Raw genomic sequence first — 24863 nt, 5'->3', positions numbered from 1 at the left:
ATGTGTTGACAGTCATCTTTGGGTGCCTTGATGTTTCTCTAAATGTTATTTTTTGTAGATTTCACCCGATTAGGATAACGTTTAATACTAGAATTAGTTTAACCAAACACCTAATTCAACCCATTGGAAACCAGGAACCGATTGTCTCCAGAACCCCAGCGTTCCTCTTCATTCGTTTTTTTTTCGGAGCCTCAAGGATCGTCAGAGTCTTAAGGGGACTTATCCAGGACCGCTGTAGTGTTGTGACAGACAGTAACAACTAGTTTCTCAGGGTTAAGGTTTTTCTTGTAATTTACAACTTTGTATATGCATATACCAAGGTTAGTACTTATTACAGTTTTTTGTAACATCTATAAAAGTTAGGTAAATAGCTATTAATTAATTAAATTAGATTCATTGTTAGGGAAGGGGTTCATGATTTTTGTATAGCTGTTTTTAAAAGGGAAGGGAAGAAATTTATGCATCAGGGTTTTTAAAAATTATATATATATCTTTCCGAGTCTGTTGGCCATACTCATCACACTTGATCACTTTAGATATCTCCCAGCATCTGTGTGTAAGCATAACACTTACACATAGATCTGGTGTTTAGCTGCTTCGACACATATTAGTCGTATATTTGTTAGGTAAGGTAGTTTCTTTTGTATAACCGTCACGGTTTTTTTTTCTTAGTATTTATATTCCCTACCTTACCTATCTAGGATTTAACTTTCGTAACTAACCTTAGTGTTAAGATCTCGCTTCTCCCATGGATTTAGATTATAGATTTACTAATACACCTTTTCGTTTGGCCCAGTAGTGGGGATATTTAATTTTGTCGTGGCTTTTTGGTCCTCGCATACCGTAGCCCCACTACTGTAATTAGATTTTCTCTATATATATATATATATAGGTGAGTTTTGTTAGTTGTTAATATTATAAATATATTTGTTACAAGTAGTTTTGCTTTTATTTCAGTTCCTGCTTACAATTATAATATAGCATAACAAGGTCAATAGTGTCTTTTCGGTTTTTAAACATTATTACAGGGTATTAAATCAATAGTACTTTATTCCTTGTTGTTCATAACTTCATTTATTTTTTGTTAATTTCCTTCAGAAATTAGCTGGCGCCCATTTTAGTATTTTCCTAGGCATCTCCGTATATTCTCTTATCTTACCCCTTTTATAGTTAAAGATTTTCCGGTGCATTATTATATTGTATTCTTTTGGTTAAAAGATCTCTTTTCCCCTTATCTCAAAGCCAAATTCTAGTGTAGTGAGGCTAGCCCGAATTCGTGCTTGAGGTTTTGTGTCTCTGTGTTCTTTTGAGCTAAGCCATTCTTTTTATTTTAACTTCTTTGCTAGTTCTTCTCTAATTGATCATCTCCTTCTCCATATACCACCCCTAAATTTTATTTAGGTTTCAATTGGCGCTTTTGCGTTTGCAACTTAAGTTGTTTCAATTGGCGCCCAACTGAATTTGAGTTGTTTCAATTGGCGCCCAACGTGGGGCCTCTTTTTTGCACGTACTTTTGGCTTTATATCTTTGGTTTTTTTTTTCTCCCACTTTAATTTCTGGTTGTGTACCTTTGGTGTTGTATTTTAATTTTCAGCTGTGTTCTTTAACTCTTGGTTCTAACCCACAATTAGAGAAGAACTAGCAAAGAAGTTAAAATAAAAAGAATGGCTTAGCTCAAAAGAACACAGAGACACAAAACCTCAAGCACGAATTCGGGCTAGCCTCACTACACTAGAATTTGGCTTTGAGATAAGGGGAAAAGAGATCTTTTAACCAAAAGAATACAATATAATAATGCACCGGAAAATCTGGAACTATAAAAGGGGTAAGATAAGAGAATATACGGAGATGCCTAGGAAAATACTAAAATGGGCGCCAGCTAATTTCTGAAGGAAATTAACAAAAAAAATAAATGAAGTTATGAACAACAAGGAATAAGGTACTATTGATTTAATACCCTGTAATAATGTTTAAAAACCGAAAAGACACTATTGACCTTGTTCTGCTATATTATAACTGTAAGCAGGAACTGAAATAAAAGCAAAACTATTTGTAACAAATATATTTATAATATTAACAACTAACAAAACTCACCTATATATATACATAGAGAAAATATAATTACAGTAGTGGGGCTACGGTATGCGAGGACCAAAAAGCCACGACAAAATTAAATATCCCCACTACTGGGCCAAACGAAAAGGTGTATTAGTAAATCTATAATCTAAGTCCATGGGAGAAGCGAAATCTTAACACTAAGGTTAGTTACGAAGGTTAAATCCTAGATAGGTAAGGTAGGGAATATAAATACTAAAAACAAAAAAAAACCGTGACGGTTATACAAAAGAAACTACCTTACCTAACAAATATACGACTAATATGTGTCGAAGCAGCTAAACACCAGATCTATGTGTAAGTGTTATGCTTACACACAGATGCTGGGAGATATCTAAAGTGATCAAGTGTGATGAGTATGGCCAACAGACTCGGAAAGATATATATATATATAATTTTTAAAAAAACGCTGATACATAAATTTCTTCCCTTCCCTTTTAAAAACCGCTATACAAAAATCATGAACCCCTTCCCTAACAATGAATCTAATTTAATTAATTAATAGCTATTTACCTAACTTTTATAGATGTTACAAAAACTGTAATAAGTACTAACCTTGGTATATGCATATACAAAGTTGTAAATTACAAGAAAAACCTTAACCCTGAGAAACTAGTTGTTACTGTCTGTCACAACACTACAGCGGTCCTGGATAAGTCCCCTTAAGACTCTGACGATCCTTGAGGCTCCGAAAAAAAAACGCATGAAGAGGAACGCTGTGGTTCTGGAGACAATCGGTTCCTGGTTTCCAATGGGTTGAATTAGGTGTTTGGTTCAACTAATTCTAGTATTAAACGTTATCCTAATCGGGTGAAATCTACAAAAAATAACATTTAGAGAAACATCAAGGCACCCAAAGATGACTGTCAACACATACTCTTACATCGAATTACCACAACAAACAAACATTTTATTTTATCAGCTGACGGTCATCCTGTCTTATTTATTGCGTCTGCGCATTTAAAGAATATCTAGTAAATCAGGCATGAAACTTTTTATACTGAGTAGGTATACAAAAAAACAGAAAAACTAATTAGGTGTCCGATAAATTAACGATCTAGGCTCAAGGCCACATGATACATATGAGAAAACTCGGATTTTACACTTTTAATATTTCAAAAGACAATGAAAATATCAATAAAATGATAGGCCTATAAAACTAAATGATTTAATTGCTCACCTGGGTTTTAAATAATTATTTCAGTTGATTTGGAAGCCGGGTCTTAAATATTCATTTCTATAGATTTGGAAGTCGGTTTTTCAATCAAGATTCTTTATCATCTGTTCTAATTTCTCCCTTGATGTTCGGGGAAAATATTAAAGCCAATCCCAGATTTTCTACCCGATTTAAAGACAAAAAAATGCCGGTTAAGGCTTGGAGAAATACACCTCTCTGCTTGAGTAGTTGGCCAATACTGACCTTCGCCGAGCACCTCTTGCTCATTTTAGTTTGCGCATCGTCTCGTCTATTGCCCATAAACGTTTCATAAACGGGATTCTGAGGAGTTTTAGGATTTTAATAATAAATTATATTAATTAATTATATGTTAGCAGTTGTGACTGCTACATCCTCCCTCAACTCCAGAAAAAAAAAAGGAAAACTTTCCACTTACCAGAAGTTTCCTTTTTTTTTTTATTGTCTAGGACAATCTAGCCTTAAAGACAAACCAAACGATGAATATGATGAAGCCGAAACGTTGTGGTGTCAACCACAAGGATTTTGAGCTTATCAGCCACACTGTTTACTCATTAGATGGGATAAAAGTAATGACACTGACAGACGTACAGTAGACAGACAGCATGTGATCTATTTAATAATGTGTAATTTACCAAAAAAAATTAAAATAATTTAATTTATTTAGACAAAGTATTAAGAAAAGTAAAAAAAACATATAACCCAATCACTTAGGTACTTTCTAAATATAATTCAATAACCTTATAGCAATATCAATCTCAATACCAATATATTCAATATAATTCAATTCAACCTTATATAGAGTAAATTAACCTTCGACAATACTTAAATTCTATATTTCCAAGTATTAGTAAAACTATAAATAAACTACACTACTGAGGTGTGTTAACAACCTCTAAAAGATAGGACCAAGAACCATTCACAACACAAACTCAAACAAAGTCCTATCAATTTTACCCAACGTTGACACTAGAGCAAACAGATTCTATCAATCACTCAAGAGTTCAATGAGGGCTTAATTTATTAGGACTAGTTGAAACTATATTACTACAAACCTAAACATCTATATGATATGGTTCTGGATATCAGCAACATATTCGAAAATTCAAGGTAAAAGATAATTCAATACATCTACTTGCTTTAGCAGCGGTAGGAAAAACACACAATCGGTAAAGGCACTAGCAAGCCTAGATACTAGCAAGCCCACTATACTCATGGTATAGGGTATGCTAAAAAAAAAAAAATAAGTAAGTTAACTGCAATCCCAACTCGTAGTAACGAATATGCACAAAAGGTAAAAGATAATTGCAAGTCCAGATCTACTCATGGTAGAGGGTATGCACAAAACTCACTTCTACCAGCTATACACTTGGTAGAAGGAAAGGTAAAAGAGATCCTAACTGTAATACCCAAAACTGTACTATTGACGTGGTCCAATTCTTTACTCACGACAAGAACAGTAAAGGACAGATTTTTAGGACTCCATAATCAAGATAAAGATAAGATATATATATATATATATATATATATATATATATATATATATATATATATATATATATATATATATATATATATATGTATTCATAAGATATAGATAAGAAATAAACTTATCCAGGTAAAGGTAAAGATAACTAACTTAAGGTAAAGGTATGAGATAAACCAATTAAGGTAAAGGTACGAGATAAACTCAATTAAGGTAAAGATAAAGGTACACTCAAGGTAAAGATAAACTCACATCTACCAATCCGTACGAATGGTAGGTAGACAGGTACAAACTCAAGATACTAAGATATGTTAAACTCAAATTCTTGAGAAGATAACAACATAGGAGATAACAAACCAAGTTAAACAGACTTACTTATTGCTGAATATCAGAACGATCCAATTCTAAATGACACATTCTAATTTCAACCTAAGAGACATTCAAGAAACAACTAATATGTATAGATATATTTCTGAGCCAAGTGAGGGCACACATCCAGGGTGATCAATCCTGAACCCACGCTAAAACACCGACACAGTAAGTGAATATGAATGCATAAGCTTTATGGCCATGGTCCACAAAACCATACAACACTATTAAAGAAAATATTTGGAATGTTTTCCGCATTATCCCTGTAAATATCTATTCAACTCAAGATGGGGAAATTCCCATATATCCATCCTGTACTCCTATGATATGCAGTTGGACTTTTTAGAGAAAACAAACAACAAAATTAACAAGTCCATAAACTAAGATAATAACCAACATTAAGATAAGATAAAAAAAATAGAAGGCAAAATAGCACTACTCTTATTGTTTTGCCAGGTAAACAAAAATAGATAAACCGATCTTAAATAACCAAACTGGTACAGCATTGATAAAGGACCAGTTAATCTTCATCTGAAGATGAAGAATCCAAATTATCTGACAAGTTATGTGGACCTACTGTCTTGTCCTCCAGTAAGTCTTTGACATGAAACCTTCCTAGTTTCCTGCCAGTGGAAGTTTCCTTCAACTCATAAATTAAAGGAGAAATGACCTTAATAACTGTGCAAGGTATGTACTTCTGACATAACTTGGCCGATTGAAAGTTCACTTTATCAGATTTGACAAAGTTTCTTTTCAACACAGAATCTCCAATTCTGAAGGATAACTCTCGCTTTCTCAAGTCATAATGGCATTTATTTCTAGAATAAGATGCTTTCAAACGTTTGCGAACATCCACATAAATATCAGGAAGATGCTGGATATCTTCTAAACGGTGTAATTTATCTGATATAGTGGGAAAGTTATTGGCATTTTCTGAAATTGTACCAAAATAATCACCAGAAAGAGGAACATGACGACCAAACATCAAATAAGATGGAGGACATTTGGTTATTTCGTGAGAAGAAGTCCTGATAGCCTGTACTATAGAGTGGATATGAGTATCCCAAGCTCTTTGATCAGGAAAGGAATATGACCTTAAAGCAGTCACGATTGATTTATTAACTCTTTCGGTATGATTGACTTGTGGATGATAGTTCGCATTGTACCAGATCTTTTGGACATTATATTTAGACATGAGGTCGCGAAAAGCCTTAGCTGTGAACTGTGGTCCATTATCGCAAGACACGATCTGTGGAACACCATAAATTAAGAAAACCTCATTCTCAAGATACTTGATAATGGATGAAGTAGTTGCCTTAGACATAGTATGAACCAAAGGAAATTTTGTAAAATAATCAACAACTACCAAGGCATACTGAGAACCTTTATAAGACCTAGGATAAGGACCAATGAGATCTAAAGATATAAGTTGAAATGGAAAATCAATCCGTCGATAACTACCCATTAAACCTGGTTGGGGAAGATTTGTCGGTTTGCATGTAGCACAGATTTTGCATTTAGCGATATAGCTACGTACAGTTTGACGCATCTTCGGCCAGTAATAGAGTTCCGATATACGACGGAAAGTTTTGTAAAAACCAAAATGAGCTGCAGTAGGATGGTCATGAAAAGTGGCCAAAACCTCTGCTCTATTAGGAGTTGGAACGACTATCTTCCAATCCGACATTCCAGTAAGGGCATCCATGGAACTTAAGACATGTTTATACAAAACACCATGTTCAACTTTAAAATCAGGAAATTTACCTGGTACATTCTGTACATCATACAACATTTTTCGATACCAGTCATCTGGTTGCAAGGAAGATAAATCTAACAAATTAATATCGAACGTTCTAGAGAGTGCATCAGCGACTACTACACCTGCAGCTTTACGATGAATAATCTTATAATCATATTGTGCCAATTTTAAAATCCACCTAGCCAAACGAGGAGATGGGTTCTTCATATTCTGTAACCACACCAAACTACTATGGTCAGTTATGACCGTGAAAGAACGACCCTCAAGAAAATATCTGAAATGTTCAATACCAGTAATTATAGCTAGCAACTCTTTTTCAGTTGTAGTATAATTTTTCTGGGCTTTATTTAATTTCTTGCTTGTATAAGCTATAGGGTGTTCTTCTCCATCTACCATTTGATAGAGTACACCTCCAGATGCAGTGTTAGAACAATCTGTCATCAGATAAAAAGGCTTAGTAAAATCTGGGGCTACCATAACAGGAGAATTTGTGAGAGCCTCCTTGATTTTAATGAAAGCTTCATTAGCCTCAGGAGTCCACACAATATTTTGTCCCTTTTTACGATTTTGAAGTAAATCTGTGATAGGAGACAACAAGGTCGAATAAGACTTAACAAACTTCTTATAATAACCAACCATTCCTAACAATCGACGGACCTGAGTGGTATTTTTAGGCACAGGAAAATCCCGAATCGCTGATATCTTATCAGGATCAGTACGAAGACCCTGAGAATCTACAACATATCCTAAAAACTTAATAGAGTCACGACAAAAGCTGCTTTTATCCAAATTAATAGTCAAATTTGCGTCTTTTAAACGCTGAAACAACTGCTGCAATACAGAGATATGAGTTTCGAAATCAGGAGTAATGACAAGAATGTCATCAAGATAGTATTGACAAAATGGGTCTAAAGCAGGACCTATTACCAAATCCATTAATCGACACATAGTCTGAGGAGCAGACACAAGACCAAAAGGCATTGTAGTGAACTGATACAATCCTTTGCCATTTACTGCAAATGCAGTAAGCTTTTTACTCTCCTCGCTGAGAGGAATCTGTAAAAACGCCTTCTTTAAGTCGATAGATGAAATAAATTTTGCATTCTGTAATTTACTTAGGATGATATCTATACGAGGTATAGGATAAGCATCTCTGTTCATAGTTATACCGTTAAGTTTACGTCCGTCAAAACAGACACGAAAAGTCCCATCTTTCTTTTTTGTCAGCCACAGAGGGCTACAAAAAGAAGAAGTACTGGGCTCAATAATACCTAACTTAAGTATTTCATCTACCTCCTTTACTAAACTTTCATGCCAGGCTTGAGGCAAGGGATATTGATATTGCCTGAAGGGCTTAGACGAACCAACATCAATGTGATGTTCGATGAGATGAGTTCGACCTAACTGATTTTTCGATGAGATAGAAGAGAATGATGTGATGACACTATTTAACTGCTCTAATTCCTGAGCATTAAGTCGACTCATATCTTTAACAGCATTGACACAAGAGATATTGAAAGAAGACACAGATAAGGAAAATTCAGTAAAATTTAATTCACTATTAAAAGTTTTCAGAAAATCCATACCTAGGATGACTGAATTCTTGACTGAAGGAATAACAAAGAATGTAATCATTCTTTTACAAAAACTAACAGAAATCTCAGTAGTGAATTGACCTAAAATTGGTTGAATTTGACCATCAGCTGTAGTCACTTGCAAACTTTGATCTATTCCTATATTTACATTTGAATTCTGGAGAAATTCCAGACCTAGAGAACCTAAAATAGAGATATTGGACCCTGTGTCCAGTAAAGCTAAACAAGAATGTCCTAAGATAGATATCTCAAGATATGGACGATTATCCTTGTTTTTTCGAACTAACAATGAGTTTATATCTAAATCAACAAACGACGACAAGAGATTACTTGAAGAAACTACAGAAGAATCACGGTGTTCATGCTCAATTAACGTTGTCCTCTCTTCGGTTGGTATTTGCCGTTCTGTGGTCTTTTGTCTTTCGGTAGAGCGTGAGATGTTTGGCTTGTGGAAGCTTGGGCATCCAGACTCGAGAAACTGGTTCCTTGGTTTTGAGGAGTTTGGACAGTGTTTGTATTCCCTGTATTTTGACGAGGAGTAGGAGCCAGGGCCAACCCACCCCTTCTGTCGTTTCCCGAACAGAATTCACACTCAAATTTACGGACACCTTGACGTCCACAACCATAACAGAACCGAATTCTAGGCTCAGAACATTCGTAATACCCATGTCCTGACTGACAACAATTCCAACAGGTAAGCTTCGAATTAAAAGAAGAGACATTACCAGACCGAGAATAGTTAGGCCTACCAGAATAGGATGAGTCATTATTTCTGAAATTTCTACTATTACTAGACCGTGAATAATTGGGTCTATAAGACCATGACAAAACTTCCTCTAACTTCTTACACTTTTCCGTTAAGTCAGCAATTGAAGAAATATCTGTAAGTGCCAGACTAGAATGATACGATGGCAACAAATTTTTTCTAATGATCCTTATGATATGTGACTCAGACAAAGGAGTCTCCAACCGTTTACACAAACTAACAATCTCATTTACAAATATAGTTACCTTCTCCTGCGGAGCTTGTTTTCGAGACTTAATTTCATCAAGAAGATTGTCCTCATAGTTATATGGAAGAAAATCTGACCTAAGTTTGGCAACTAACTCTTGCCATGAAGCAAAACTACCTCGGTTATTGAGATACCAAGTGAAGGCTGAATCCTTAAATAAATCGGCAGCAGAAGAGTAACACTCTTCCTCGCTGTTACCACGCGCTATACGCAGACATTCTACCTTCTCTAAGAAACTAACAACATTTTCATTATCTTGACCTGAAAAATGGACACCCCATTTATGAATAGGAGCAGACTTAACGAAGGGAAATGGATTTACTGAAACACTAGCATTATGAGGAGTTGACTGTGCCTGTGGAATCACTTTACAATCAAGTTCACCTTCCAGAATCAGAACCCTGAAATTAAGAGACCTCTTCACTTCCTCCTCTTCCTCTGTTGTAGCTTCTAACAGATGGACTCTAGCTGCAACATGACCTAAGCGAGAAGTATAGCGAGCATAGGCAGTATCACTAGGAGAACCAACAAAAGAACCAATTTTGACCACCAGATCTGCAAGAGTAACCTCTATTTCCGCAATCTCGTCCTTAAAATTAAGATGGGAAGCAGACAGAACAGCATAACTCCGATTTGCTGCAGCTTGCTTTAATGCACCACGCAACACTACCCTTTTCCTTTCCACTGTTGTCAAAGATGTATCGTTTAAGTGCCGGACTCTCAACTCGTACTCTAATTCTGGACCTAACAGATGCTCTACCTTGAAAGCAGACATTTTATACAACTTGGAAATATACCAGAAAATATATGAGGAAAACTATGATAAAATAGGTAAAGTCTAACTTACTCTATGTTTCCAGGTTATTATTATAATTGAATTATTTTACCAGTAATGTTTGCTTGTTTATCCAGTCGTGAACTCAGATGCAAGGTACGGCTACAATCCCTGAGAAACCTAGAAATTTCAAAAAATGTCACTTCCAGACAGTGGTGAATTACTTTGGTGCTACTCCGGACTTTTATAGTGTTAAGATAGTTAAATTTAAAATATTTAAATAATTTTCCTTTTTAATATATACTTATGTTATTTATTATTAATCCAATATGGATATTTAGTTAATCAAAAAAGCAATTTATTCAGTCTACCCACAATATAGCAAAACAAGGGTACTACGGGTATATTTAATAGAGAATGTAGATAAACTAAATATTGAAATACAAAAACCAATGTTGCAGTTAAGAAACCAAGAGTTAAAGAACACAGCTGAAAATTAAAATACAACACCAAAGGTACACAACCAGAAATTAAAGTGGGAGAAAAAAAAAAAACCAAAGATATAAAGCCAAAAGTATGTGCAAAAAAAAGAGGCCCCACGTTTGGGTCTAGCCAATTGAAACAACTTAAATTCAGTTTAAACGACTTAAGTTGCAAACGCAAAAGCGCCAATTGAAACCTAACCAAATTGCAAACGCAAAAGCGCCAATTGAAACCTAAATAAAATTTAGGGGTGGTATATGGAGAAGGAGATGATCAATTAGAGAAGAACTAGCAAAGAAGTTATAATAAAAAGAATGGCTTAGCTCAAAAGAACACAGAGACACAAAACCTCAAGCACGAATTCGGGCTAGCCTCACTACACTAGAATTTGGCTTTGAGATAAGGGGAAAAGAGATCTTTTAACCAAAAGAATACAATATAATAATGCACCGGAAAATCTGGAACTATAAAAGGGGTAAGATAAGAGAATATACGGAGATGCCTAGGAAAATACTAAAATGGGCGCCAGCTAATTTCTGAAGGAAATTAACAAAAAAAATAAATGAAGTTATGAACAACAAGGAATAAGGTACTATTGATTTAATACCCTGTAATAATGTTTAAAAACCGAAAAGACACTATTGACCTTGTTCTGCTATATTATAACTGTAAGCAGGAACTGAAATAAAAGCAAAACTATTTGTAACAAATATATTTATAATATTAACAACTAACAAAACTCACCTATATATATACATAGAGAAAATATAATTACAGTAGTGGGGCTACGGTATGCGAGGACCAAAAAGCCACGACAAAATTAAATATCCCCACTACTGGGCCAAACGAAAAGGTGTATTAGTAAATCTATAATCTAAGTCCATGGGAGAAGCGAAATCTTAACACTAAGGTTAGTTACGAAGGTTAAATCCTAGATAGGTAAGGTAGGGAATATAAATACTAAAAACAAAAAAAAACCGTGACGGTTATACAAAAGAAACTACCTTACCTAACAAATATACGACTAATATGTGTCGAAGCAGCTAAACACCAGATCTATGTGTAAGTGTTATGCTTACACACAGATGCTGGGAGATATCTAAAGTGATCAAGTGTGATGAGTATGGCCAACAGACTCGGAAAGATATATATATATATATAATTTTTAAAAAAACGCTGATACATAAATTTCTTCCCTTCCCTTTTAAAAACCGCTATACAAAAATCATGAACCCCTTCCCTAACAATGAATCTAATTTAATTAATTAATAGCTATTTACCTAACTTTTATAGATGTTACAAAAACTGTAATAAGTACTAACCTTGGTATATGCATATACAAAGTTGTAAATTACAAGAAAAACCTTAACCCTGAGAAACTAGTTGTTACTGTCTGTCACAACACTACAGCGGTCCTGGATAAGTCCCCTTAAGACTCTGACGATCCTTGAGGCTCCGAAAAAAAAACGCATGAAGAGGAACGCTGTGGTTCTGGAGACAATCGGTTCCTGGTTTCCAATGGGTTGAATTAGGTGTTTGGTTCAACTAATTCTAGTATTAAACGTTATCCTAATCGGGTGAAATCTGGGTTTTAAATAATTATTTCAGTAGATTTGGAAGCCGGGTCTTAAATATTCATTTCTATAGATTTGGAAGTCGGTTTTTCAATCAAGATTCTTTATCATCTGTTCTAATTTCTCCCTTGATGTTCGGGGAAAATATTAAATCCAATCCCAGATTTTCTACCCGATTTAAAGACAAAAAAAAATGCCGGTTAAGGCTTGGAGAAATACACCTCTCTGCGTGAGTTGTTGGCCAAAACTGACTTTAGCGAGCTCCTCCTGACCTGTAGTTCGCGCATCGTACCATCTATTGCCCATGAACGTTTTATAAACGGGATTCTGAGGGGTTTTAGGATTTCAATAATAAATTATATTAATTAATTATATGTTAGCAGTTGTGACTGCTACATCCTCCCTCAACTCCAGAAAAAAAAGGAAAACTTTCCACTTACCAGAAGTTTCCTTTTTTTTTTATTGTCTAGGACAATCTAGCCTTAAAGACAAACCAGACGATGAATATGATGAAGCCGAAACGTTGTGGTGTCAACCACAAGGATTTTGAGCTTATCAGCCACACTGGTTACTCAGGAGATGGGATAAAAGTAATGACACTGACAGACGTACAGTAGACAGACAGCATGTGATCTATTTAATAATGCGTAATTTACCAAAAAAAGTTAATAAATTTAATGTATTTAGACAAAGTATTAAGAAAAGTAAAAAAAAAACATATAACCCAATCACTTAGGTACTTTCTAAATATAATTCAATAACCTTATAGCAATATCAATCTCAATACCAATATATTCAATATAATTCAATTCAACCTTATATAGAGTAAATTATTTCTTATTAGTAAATTCTATATTTCCAAGTATTAGTAAAACTATTAATAAACTACACTACTGAGGTGTGTTAACAACCTCTAAAAGATAGGACCAAGAACCATTCACAACACAAACTCAAACAAAGTCCTATCAATTTTACCCAACGTTGACACTAGAGCGAACAGATTCTATTAATCACCCAAGAGTTTAATGAGGGCTTAATTTATTAGAACTAGTTGAAACTATATTACTACAAACCTAAACATCTATATGATATGGTTCTGGATATCAGCAATATATTCGAAAATTCAAGGTAAAAGATAATTCAATACATCTACTTGCTTTAGCAGCGGTAGGAAAAACATACAATCGGTAAAGGCACTAGCAAGCCTAGATACTAGCAAGCCCACTATACTCATGGTATAGGGTATGCTACAAAAAAAATAAGTAAGTTAACTGCAATCCCAACTCGTAGTAAAGAATATGCACAAAAGGTAAAAGATAATTGCAAGTCCAGATCTACTCATGGTAGAGGGTATGCACAAAACTCACTTCTACCAGCTATACACTTGGTAGAAGGAAAGATAAAAGAGATCCTAACTGTAATACCCAAACTGTACTATTGACGTGGTCCAATTCTTTACTCACGACAAGAACAGTAAAGGACAGATTTTTAGGACTCCATAATCAAGATAAAGATAAGATATATATTCATAAGATATAGATAAGAAATAAACTTATCAAGGTACAGGTAAAGATAACTAACTTAAGGTAAAGGTATGAGATAAACCAATTAAGGTAAAGGTACGAGATAAACTCACATCTACCAATCCGTACGAATGGTAGGTAGACAGGTACAAACTCAAGATACTAAGATATGTTAAACTCAAATTCTTGAGAAGATAACAACATAGGAGATAACAAACCAAGTTAAACAGACTTACTTATTGCTGAATATCAGAACGATCCAATTCTAAATGACACATTCTAATTTCAACCTAAGAGACATTCAAGAAACAACTAATATGTATTGATATATTTCTGAGCCAAGTGAGGGCACACATCCAGGGTGATCAATCCTGAACCCACGCTAAAACACCGACACAGTAAGTGAATATGAATGCATAAGCTTTATGGCCATGGTCCACAAAACCATACAACACTATTAAAGAAAATATTTGGAATGTTTTCCGCATTATCCCTGTAAATATCTATTCAACTCAGAACTCAAGATGGGGAAATTCCCATATATCCATCCTGTACTCCTATGATATGCAGTTGGACTTTTTAGAGAAAACAAACAACAAAATTAACAAGTCCATAAACTAAGATAATAACCAACATTAAGATAAGATAAAAAAAATAGAAGGCAAAATAGCACTACTCTTATTGTTTTGCCAGGTAAACAAAAATAGATAAACCGATCTTAAACAACCAAACTGGTACAGCATTGATAAGGGACCAGTTAATCTTCATCTGAAGATGAAGAATCCAAATTATCTGACAAGTTATGTGGACCTACTGTCTTGTCCTCCAGTAAGTCTTTGACATGAAACCTTCCTAGTTTCCTGCCAGTGGAAGTTTCCTTCAACTCATAAATTAAAGGAGAAATGACCTTAATAACTGTGCAAGGTATGTACTTCTGACATAACTTGGCCGATTGAAAGTTCACTTTATCAGATTTGACAAAGTTTCTTTTCAACACAGAATCTCCAATTCTGAAGGATAACTCTCGCTTTCTCAAGTCATAATGGCATTTATTTCTAGCATAAGATGCTTTCAAACGTTTGCGAACATCCACATAAATATCAGGAAGATGCTGGATATCTTCTAAACGGTGTAATTTATCTGATATAGTGGGAAAGTTATTGGCATTTTCTGAAATTGTACCAAAATAATCACCAAAAAGAGGAACATGACGACCAAACATCAAATAAGATGGAGGACATTTGGTTATTTCGTGAGAAGAAGTCCTGATAGCCTGTACTATAGAGTGGATATGAGTATCCCAAGCTCTTTGATCAGGAAAGGAATATGACCTTAAAGCAGTCACGATTGATTTATTAACTCTTTCGGTATGATTGACTTGTGGATGATAGTTCGCATTGTACCAGATCTTTTGGACATTATATTTAGACATGAGGTCGCGAAAAGCCTTAGCTGTGAACTGTGGTCCATTATCGCAAGACACGATCTGTGGAACACCATAAATTAAGAAAACCTTATTCTCAAGATACTTGATAATGGATGAAGTAGTTGCCTTAGACATAGTATGAACCAAAGGAAATTTTGTAAAATAATCAACAACTACCAAGGCATACTGAGAACCTTTATAAGACCTAGGATAAGGACCAATGAGATCTAAAGATATAAGTTGAAATGGAAAATCAATCCGTCGATAACTACCCATTAAACCTGGTTGGGGAAGATTTGTCGGTTTGCATGTAGCACAGATTTTGCATTTAGCGATATAGCTACGTACAGTTTGACGCATCTTCGGCCAGTAATAGAGTTCCGATATACGACGGAAAGTTTTGTAAAAACCAAAATGAGCTGCAGTAGGATGGTCATGAAAAGTGGCCAAAACCTCTGCTCTATTAGGAGTTGGAACGACTATCTTCCAATCCGACATTCCAGTAAGGGCATCCATGGAACTTAAGACATGTTTATACAAAACACCATGTTTAACTTTAAAATCAGGAAATTTACCTGGTACATTCTGTACATCATACAACATTTTTCGATACCAGTCATCTGGTTGCAAGGAAGATAAATCTAACAAATTAATATCGAACGTTCTAGAGAGTGCATCAGCGACTACTACACCTGCAGCTTTACGATGAATAATCTTATAATCATACTGTGCCAATTTTAAAATCCACCTAGCCAAACGAGGAGATGGGTTCTTCATATTCTGTAACCACACCAAACTACTATGGTCAGTTATGATCGTGAAAGAACGACCCTCAAGAAAATATCTGAAATGTTCAATACCAGTAATTATAGCTAGCAACTCTTTTTCAGTTGTAGTATAATTTTTCTGGGCTTTATTTAATTTCTTGCTTGTATAAGCTATAGGGTGTTCTTCTCCATCTACCATTTGATAAAGTACACCTCCAGATGCAGTGTTAGAACAATCTGTCATCAGATAAAAAGGCTTAGTAAAATCTGGGGCTACCATAACAGGAGAATTTGTGAGAGCCTCCTTGATTTTAATGAAAGCTTCATTAGCCTCAGGAGTCCACACAATATTTTGTCCCTTTTTCCGATTTTGAAGTAAATCTGTGATAGGAGACAACAAGGTCGAATAAGACTTAACAAACTTCTTATAATAACCAACCATTCCTAACAATCGACGGACCTGAGTGGTATTTTTAGGCACAGGAAAATCCCGAATCGCTGACATCTTATCAGGATCAGTACGAAGACCCTGAGAATCTACAACATATCCTAAAAACTTAATAGAGTCACGACAAAAGCTGCTTTTATCCAAATTAATAGTCAAATTTGCGTCTTTTAAACGCTGAAACAACTGCTGCAATACAGAGATATGAGTTTCGAAATCAGGAGTAATGACAAGAATGTCATCAAGATAGTATTGACAAAATGGGTCTAAAGCAGGACCTATTACCAAATCCATTAATCGACACATAGTCTGAGGAGCAGACACAAGACCAAAAGGCATTGTAGTGAACTGATACAATCCTTTGCCATTTACTGCAAATGCAGTAAGCTTTTTACTCTCCTCGCTGAGAGGAATCTGTAAAAACGCCTTCTTTAAGTCGATAGATGAAATAAATTTTGCATTCTGTAATTTACTTAGGATGATATCTATACGAGGTATAGGATAAGCATCTCTGTTCATAGTTATACCGTTAAGTTTACGTCCGTCAAAACAGACACGAAAAGTCCCATCTTTCTTTTTTGTCAGCCACAGAGGGCTACAAAAAGAAGAAGTACTGGGCTCAATAATACCTAACTTAAGCATTTCATCTACCTCCTTTACTAAACTTTCATGCCAGGCTTGAGGCAAGGGATATTGATATTGCCTGAAGGGCTTAGACGAACCAACATCAATGTGATGTTCGATGAGATGAGTTCGACCTAACTGATTTTTAGATGAGATAGAAGAGAATGATGTGATGACACTATTTAACTGCTCTAATTCCTGAGCATTAAGTCGACTCATATCTTTAACAGAATTGACACAAGAGATATTAAAAGAAGACACAGATAAGGAAAATTCAGTAAAATTTAATTCACTATTAAAAGTTTTCAGAAAATCCATACCTAGGATGACTGAATTCTTAACTGAAGGAATAACAAAGAATGTAATCATTCTTTTACAAAAACTAACAGAAATCTCAGTAGTGAATTGACCTAAAATTCAAGATATGGACGATTATCCTTGTTTTTTCGAACTAACAATGAGTTTATATCTAAATCAACAAACGAAGACAAGAGATTACTTGAAGAAACTACAGAAGAATCACGGTGTTCATGCTCAATTAACGTTGTCCTCTCTTCGGTTGGTATTTGCCGTTCTGTGGTCTTTTGTCTTTCGGTAGAGCGTGAGATGTTTGGCTTGTGGAAGCTTGGGCATCCAGACTCGAGAAACTGGTTCCTTGGTTTTGAGGAGTTTGGACAGTGTTTGTATTCCCTGTATTTTGACGAGGAGTAGGAGCCAGGGCCAACCCACCCCTTCTGTCGTTTCCCGAACAGAATTCACACTCAAATTTACGGACACCTTGACGTCCACAACCATAACAGAACCGAATTCTAGGCTCAGGACATTCGTAATACCCATGTCCTGACTGACAACAATTCCAACAGGTAAGCTTCGAATTAAAAGAAGAGACATTACCAGACCGAGAAAAGTTAGGCCTACCAGAATAGGATGAGTCATTATTTCTGAAATTTCTACTATTACTAGACCGTGAATAATTGGGTCTATCAGAATAAGATGAGTCATTATTTCTGAAATTCTGATGAATAGGGACTCTAGACACGTTGTCAGAAGACCATGACAAAACTTCCTCTAACTTCTTACACTTTTCCGTTAAGTCAGCAATTGAAGAAATATCTGTAAGTGCCAGACTAGAATGATACGATGGCAACAAATTTTTTTTAATGATCCTTATGATATGTGACTCAGACAAAGGAGTCTCCAACCGTTTACACAAACTAACAATCTCATTTACAAATATAGTTACCTTCTCCTGCGGAGCTTGTTTTCGAGACTTAATTTCATCAAGAAGATTGTCCTCATAGTTATATGGAAGAAAATCTGACCTAAGTTTGGCAACTAACTCTTGCCATGAAGCAAAACTACCTCGGTTATTGAGATACCAAGTGAAGGCTGAATTCTTAAATAAATCGGCAGCAGAAGAGTAACACTCTTCCTCGCTGTTACCACGCGCTATACGCAGACATTCTACCTTCTCTAAGAAACTAACAACATTTTCATTATCTTGACCTGAAAAATGGACACCCCATTTATGAATAGGAGCAGACTTAACGAAGGGAAATGGATTTACTGAAACACTAGCATTATGAGGAGTTGACTGTGCCTGTGGAATCACTTTACAATCAAGTTCACCTTCCAGAATCAGAACCCTGAAATTAAGAGACCTCTTCACTTCCTCCTCTTCCTCTGTTGTAGCTTCTAACAGATGGACTCTAGCTGCAACATGACCTAAGCGAGAAGTATAGCGAGCATAGGCAGTATCACTAGGAGAACCCACAAAAGAACCAATTTTGACCACCAGATCTGCAAGAGTAACCTCTATTTCCGCAATCTCGTCCTTAAAATTAAGATGGGAAGCAGACAGAACAGCATAACTCCGATTTGCTGCAGCTTGCTTTAATGCACCACGCAACACTACCCTTTTCCTTTCCACTGTTGTCAAAGATGGATCGTTTAAGTGCCGGACTCTCAACTCGTACTCTAATTCTGGACCTAACAGATGCTCTACCTTGAAAGCAGACATTTTATACAACTTGGAAATATACCAGAAAATATATGAGGAAAACTATGATAAAATAGGTAAAGTCTAACTTACTCTATGTTTCCAGGTTATTATTATAATTGAATTATTTTACCAGTAATGTTTGCTTGTTTATCCAGTCGTGAACTCAGATGCAAGGTACGGCTACAATCCCTGAGAAACCTAGAAATTTCAAAAAAAATGTTACTTCCAGACAGTGGTGAATTACTCTGGTGCTACTCCGGACTTTTATAGTGTTAAGATAGTTAAATTTAAAATATTTAAATAATTTTCCTTTTTAATATATACTTATGTTATTTATTATTAATCCAATATGGATATTTAGTTAATCAAAAAAAGCAATTTATTCAGTCTACCCACAATATAGCAAAACAAGGGTACTACGGGTATATTTAATAGAGAATGTAGATAAACTAAATATTGAAATACAAAAACCAATGTTGCAGTTAAGAAACTAAGAGTGAAAGAACACAGCTGAAAATTAAAATACAACACCAAAGGTACACAACCAGAAATTAAAGTGGGAGAAAAAAAAAACCAAAGATATAAAGCCAAAAGTACGTGCAAAAAAAGAGGCCCCACGTTGGGCGCCAATTAAAACGACTTAAGTTGCAAACGCAAAAGCGCCAATTGAAACCTAACCAAATTGCAAACGCAAAAGCGCCAATTGAAACCTAAATAAAATTTAGGGGTGGTATATGGAGAAGGAGATGATCAATTAGAGAAGAACTAGCAAAGAAGTTATAATAAAAAGAATGGCTTAGCTCAAAAGAACACAGAGACACAAAACCTCAAGCACGAATTCGGGCTAGCCTCACTACACTAGAATTTGGCTTTGAGATAAGGGGAAAAGAGATCTTTTAACCAAAAGAATACAATATAATAATGCACCGGAAAATCTGGAACTATAAAAGGGGTAAGATAAGAGAATATACGGAGATGCCTAGGAAAATACTAAAATGGGCGCCAGCTAATTTCTGAAGGAAATTAACAAAAAAAATAAATGAAGTTATGAACAACAAGGAATAAGGTACTATTGATTTAATACCCTGTAATAATGTTTAAAAACCGAAAAGACACTATTGACCTTGTTCTGCTATATTATAACTGTAAGCAGGAACTGAAATAAAAGCAAAACTATTTGTAACAAATATATTTATAATATTAACAACTAACAAAACTCACCTATATATATACATAGAGAAAATATAATTACAGTAGTGGGGCTACGGTATGCGAGGACCAAAAAGCCACGACAAAATTAAATATCCCCACTACTGGGCCAAACGAAAAGGTGTATTAGTAAATCTATAATCTAAGTCCATGGGAGAAGCGAAATCTTAACACTAAGGTTAGTTACGAAGGTTAAATCCTAGATAGGTAAGGTAGGGAATATAAATACTAAAAACAAAAAAAAACCGTGACGGTTATACAAAAGAAACTACCTTACCTAACAAATATACGACTAATATGTGTCGAAGCAGCTAAACACCAGATCTATGTGTAAGTGTTATGCTTACACACAGATGCTGGGAGATATCTAAAGTGATCAAGTGTGATGAGTATGGCCAACAGACTCGGAAAGATATATATATATATAATTTTTAAAAAAACGCTGATACATAAATTTCTTCCCTTCCCTTTTAAAAACCGCTATACAAAAATCATGAACCCCTTCCCTAACAATGAATCTAATTTAATTAATTAATAGCTATTTACCTAACTTTTATAGATGTTACAAAAACTGTAATAAGTACTAACCTTGGTATATGCATATACAAAGTTGTAAATTACAAGAAAAACCTTAACCCTGAGAAACTAGTTGTTACTGTCTGTCACAACACTACAGCGGTCCTGGATAAGTCCCCTTAAGACTCTGACGATCCTTGAGGCTCCGAAAAAAAAACGCATGAAGAGGAACGCTGTGGTTCTGGAGACAATCGGTTCCTGGTTTCCAATGGGTTGAATTAGGTGTTTGGTTCAACTAATTCTAGTATTAAACGTTATCCTAATCGGGTGAAATCTGGGTTTTAAATAATTATTTCAGTAGATTTGGAAGCCGGGTCTTAAATATTCATTTCTATAGATTTGGAAGTCGGTTTTTCAATCAAGATTCTTTATCATCTGTTCTAATTTCTCCCTTGATGTTCGGGGAAAATATTAAATCCAATCCCAGATTTTCTACCCGATTTAAAGACAAAAAAAAATGCCGGTTAAGGCTTGGAGAAATACACCTCTCTGCGTGAGTTGTTGGCCAAAACTGACTTTAGCGAGCTCCTCCTGACCTGTAGTTCGCGCATCGTACCATCTATTGCCCATGAACGTTTTATAAACGGGATTCTGAGGGGTTTTAGGATTTCAATAATAAATTATATTAATTAATTATATGTTAGCAGTTGTGACTGCTACATCTTCTCTACAAACTTTTGCAAAATGGTTATGGCCTTGACACTTGTTTTACCCCAAGCAGGACATCGATTGTCTCTCAAATGATTATATCCACATCTGGTACACACACGATCACATCTTGGTTCTCTTCGTTGAACTGCATTTATTAATGACTTATTTTGTAACATTTTAGACTGGTCTTTACTTATTTATATCGCTCGACATATGTCAACTGCTTTCATTAACGTTAAAACTCTGATTCTCTGAGCAGTTTTTCTTGTGTTGCTTTGTTGTGTATGCCCATTACTATTCTATCTCTGATCATCTGGTCTTGTTGGCTATACTCTGTTGTTTTAATGGCTTTCCGTAGTTCTGTAACAAACGAGTCAAACGGTTGCCCTTCTTGCTGGCTAATACTATTAAACTTAAATCTTTCAAATATGACATTTTTCTTTGGCGAACAATACTCTTCAACTTCTTTTTTACGCAAGTTACTGTTCTGTCTTCATTTTCGTCAAATGTGAAGGTGTTGTCCAGCTCTAATGCCTCCTCACCCACCAGACTTAAGAAAACTGCCAGCTTTTTACTTTCTGGTTTGGAGGTTAGGTCCGTAGCTATCATAAATAGATCAAACTTTTGGCTAAATTTGCGCCAGTTTTCAGATATATTCCCATCTAATACTAGAGATTCAGGTGGCTTAAACGTGGATTCCATGATGATACCAAAAAGTGATACTCACGTGTTACAATACAAGGTTACAGTTGAGTACCTATCCAAACAAGAAATGGTTACACCACGCAAAGATTATCACACCTGACACCATGTATAAGCCTGCTGGAAGGTGTAATAAATAAAACAAATACTAGATTGAGTAATTGTATAAGCAACAAATATATTCACTTCACATGCCAGTAACTTAACCTAACAACTGTGTCTTACCTAATAACCTGTCTTGTCACCTCCTGTCATGCCATCTTGTTACCAACATGAATAATATGATTGTCACTTAACTGGGTATCATACATAATGCATTTATACAAATTAAATGAAACATAAAATTGTGTATTTCTTTAAGTTAACATTAACAGAAACCTTTAAATAATATTTCTACGCGTATATAATAAAATATGTATAGTGGCTGTAATGCCAGTGTACTCGGCAAAATGATTCTAAAAAAGAACACATCTACCGCCTAAATATTTCGTGTTGGTATCATGTGACGTCACGGGCTATGACGAAGATGACGTGCAACGGAATGTAAAATAAGATGATGTATACACAACTTGGCAACTCATGCCATATGGATATAATGATAGAAAACTGTAATTTATATTAGGGTTTGAAAATATTACAGGGTCATCATGTAGAAATCTACAATTAAGTTAAAAAATTTACCAGAGCTCATGCAGCAGTAGAGCCATCTCTAGGATCAGAAACAAATTAATTGTGGGTGAAGATTGTAACGTTATAAACGTCACATCTCTATTAATTTATATTTAAATAATTATTTCATTTTAATTTGTTTATTAATTTCTTTATCTTCAGTTTAATTTTTACTATTTTTTATTTATAAAAGTAGTGGGCGCCCTGTTTTTTATTTTCTTCCTCTGTCTTTATTTTCTCTCTCTTTCTGTCCCGTAGAATAAATATTCGCCCTCTCTCTTTTTGTTCGGCAGACTATTCTGTTCCGTGTTGACAGACAAGCTAGTTTCATGATATCTATAGCAACATCCTATGACATCTGTGCTAACTTCATTCAGTACCCCACTTTCTGTCAAAACAACTTTTCTGTAGTGGGATTATTTTTTGCCTCTTTTTGAAATTTATAAAAGAAGGCAAAAATTATTATAAGACTCATTTTTATGGTCTACAAATTCTCTTGGGGTAAGTACTTTCATTGTGATATTCATTCTATAATTCTGATCGCATTTCCAATGTAACCTTACTTTCTTTTGAAAGCACATTTTTTTTCTGATATATGCATTAGGACTCTTTAACAGAATTTAACTAAGTAGTAACATTCATATTTCATTTTATCCTTGCCATACGCTATTTGTTTAAGTGTAATTTTGTCAGATGGCAAGGAAGTTAAACCTTTCTTTTTGATGTGTTTCTAATGCAAGTTGTTCCTTATCTTTTGTTTATTGGTTTATTGGACATTTTATTGGTTTATTGGACATTTATTTGGATTCATTGAATTTATTGGAAATATTGGTTTATCAACAACTTAATTGACCAGATCGAATTGATTGGCCACATTGAATTTTACTAATCAGGACATACAGCCACGTGTGATTGCAGCTCTCCAGAAGCCACAACTTCTAATTGGAGGACCCAACAGCTAGAACACACAAGCAGCCCATCGAAGCAATAAGTAACACTTATTAACTGTTAAGCTTTGGCAGGGTTAATTATACGTCTTTGTATAATTAAAGTGTAAAAAAAATTAAATTAAAGTATACGTCCTTTGAAGATCATGGTTGACTATGGACTATGTGATATGAAAGGAGTCTGTATGTATCTGGAACAATTGGATAGAGAAGAAGGGGACTATCGTTCCTAAAGAATTCAGAGGACTTCTAACATCCTGATCAAGCTTTATTCGGAATAGTAGAGTACCCTGAAGAGTAGGGGTATGTGTACCTATGTTGCGTCTGCTATGCTGATTCGGCGGTATCCACGTACGTATCGCGTATGAGTTAGAAGGGAGAAAAAAGTTCTAAGTGGTCCCTTATGTGGTGCGAGAGGAGACCCTCCTCACCCATCTTGTTCGGCTCTTTCCAGGATGGTCTTTCGTTTCATAATTTGCGTGATCTGGTCTATTATAAATTCAAAGTTTTGTTTACTATGCAACGCTATATGTATAATATTATTGGGCCTTATATCCCCTAACCTATTCCGCAGCCTATTTTGTTCTTGGGCGAAAACATTGCACCGAAAGATGCAATGCTCCGCGTTGTCTCTCTCATGACATGTAGAGCACCTATCATCGTTGGTTTTTTTTATTTTAAATGTGTAAGCCTGAAAGACCCATGTCCTGTCAAAAATTGTGTAAAATAGTAATTTACCCGCTTAAATTTACAGTTGTACCACGCAACCACATCTGGGATTAGCATTTTTGTCCATTGAGCTTTCGTAATCTGTGCCTCCCATTCCGTTTGCCATTCTGTTAATATCTGCTCTCGTATGGTCGCCCTTACCAGAGGTAAGTGACCATTCCGGTTTTCGTATAGCATCTGCCGTTCCTTGGCTAGGAGATGGATGGGGATCGTACCTGCTATTGTCTGT

The sequence above is a fragment of the Diabrotica undecimpunctata genome, chromosome 3 (assembly GCF_040954645.1).
Source record: "Diabrotica undecimpunctata isolate CICGRU chromosome 3, icDiaUnde3, whole genome shotgun sequence".
In the NCBI taxonomy this organism is placed as follows: domain Eukaryota; kingdom Metazoa; phylum Arthropoda; class Insecta; order Coleoptera; family Chrysomelidae; genus Diabrotica; species Diabrotica undecimpunctata.
Note: the sequence above shows the minus strand (reverse complement) of the source record.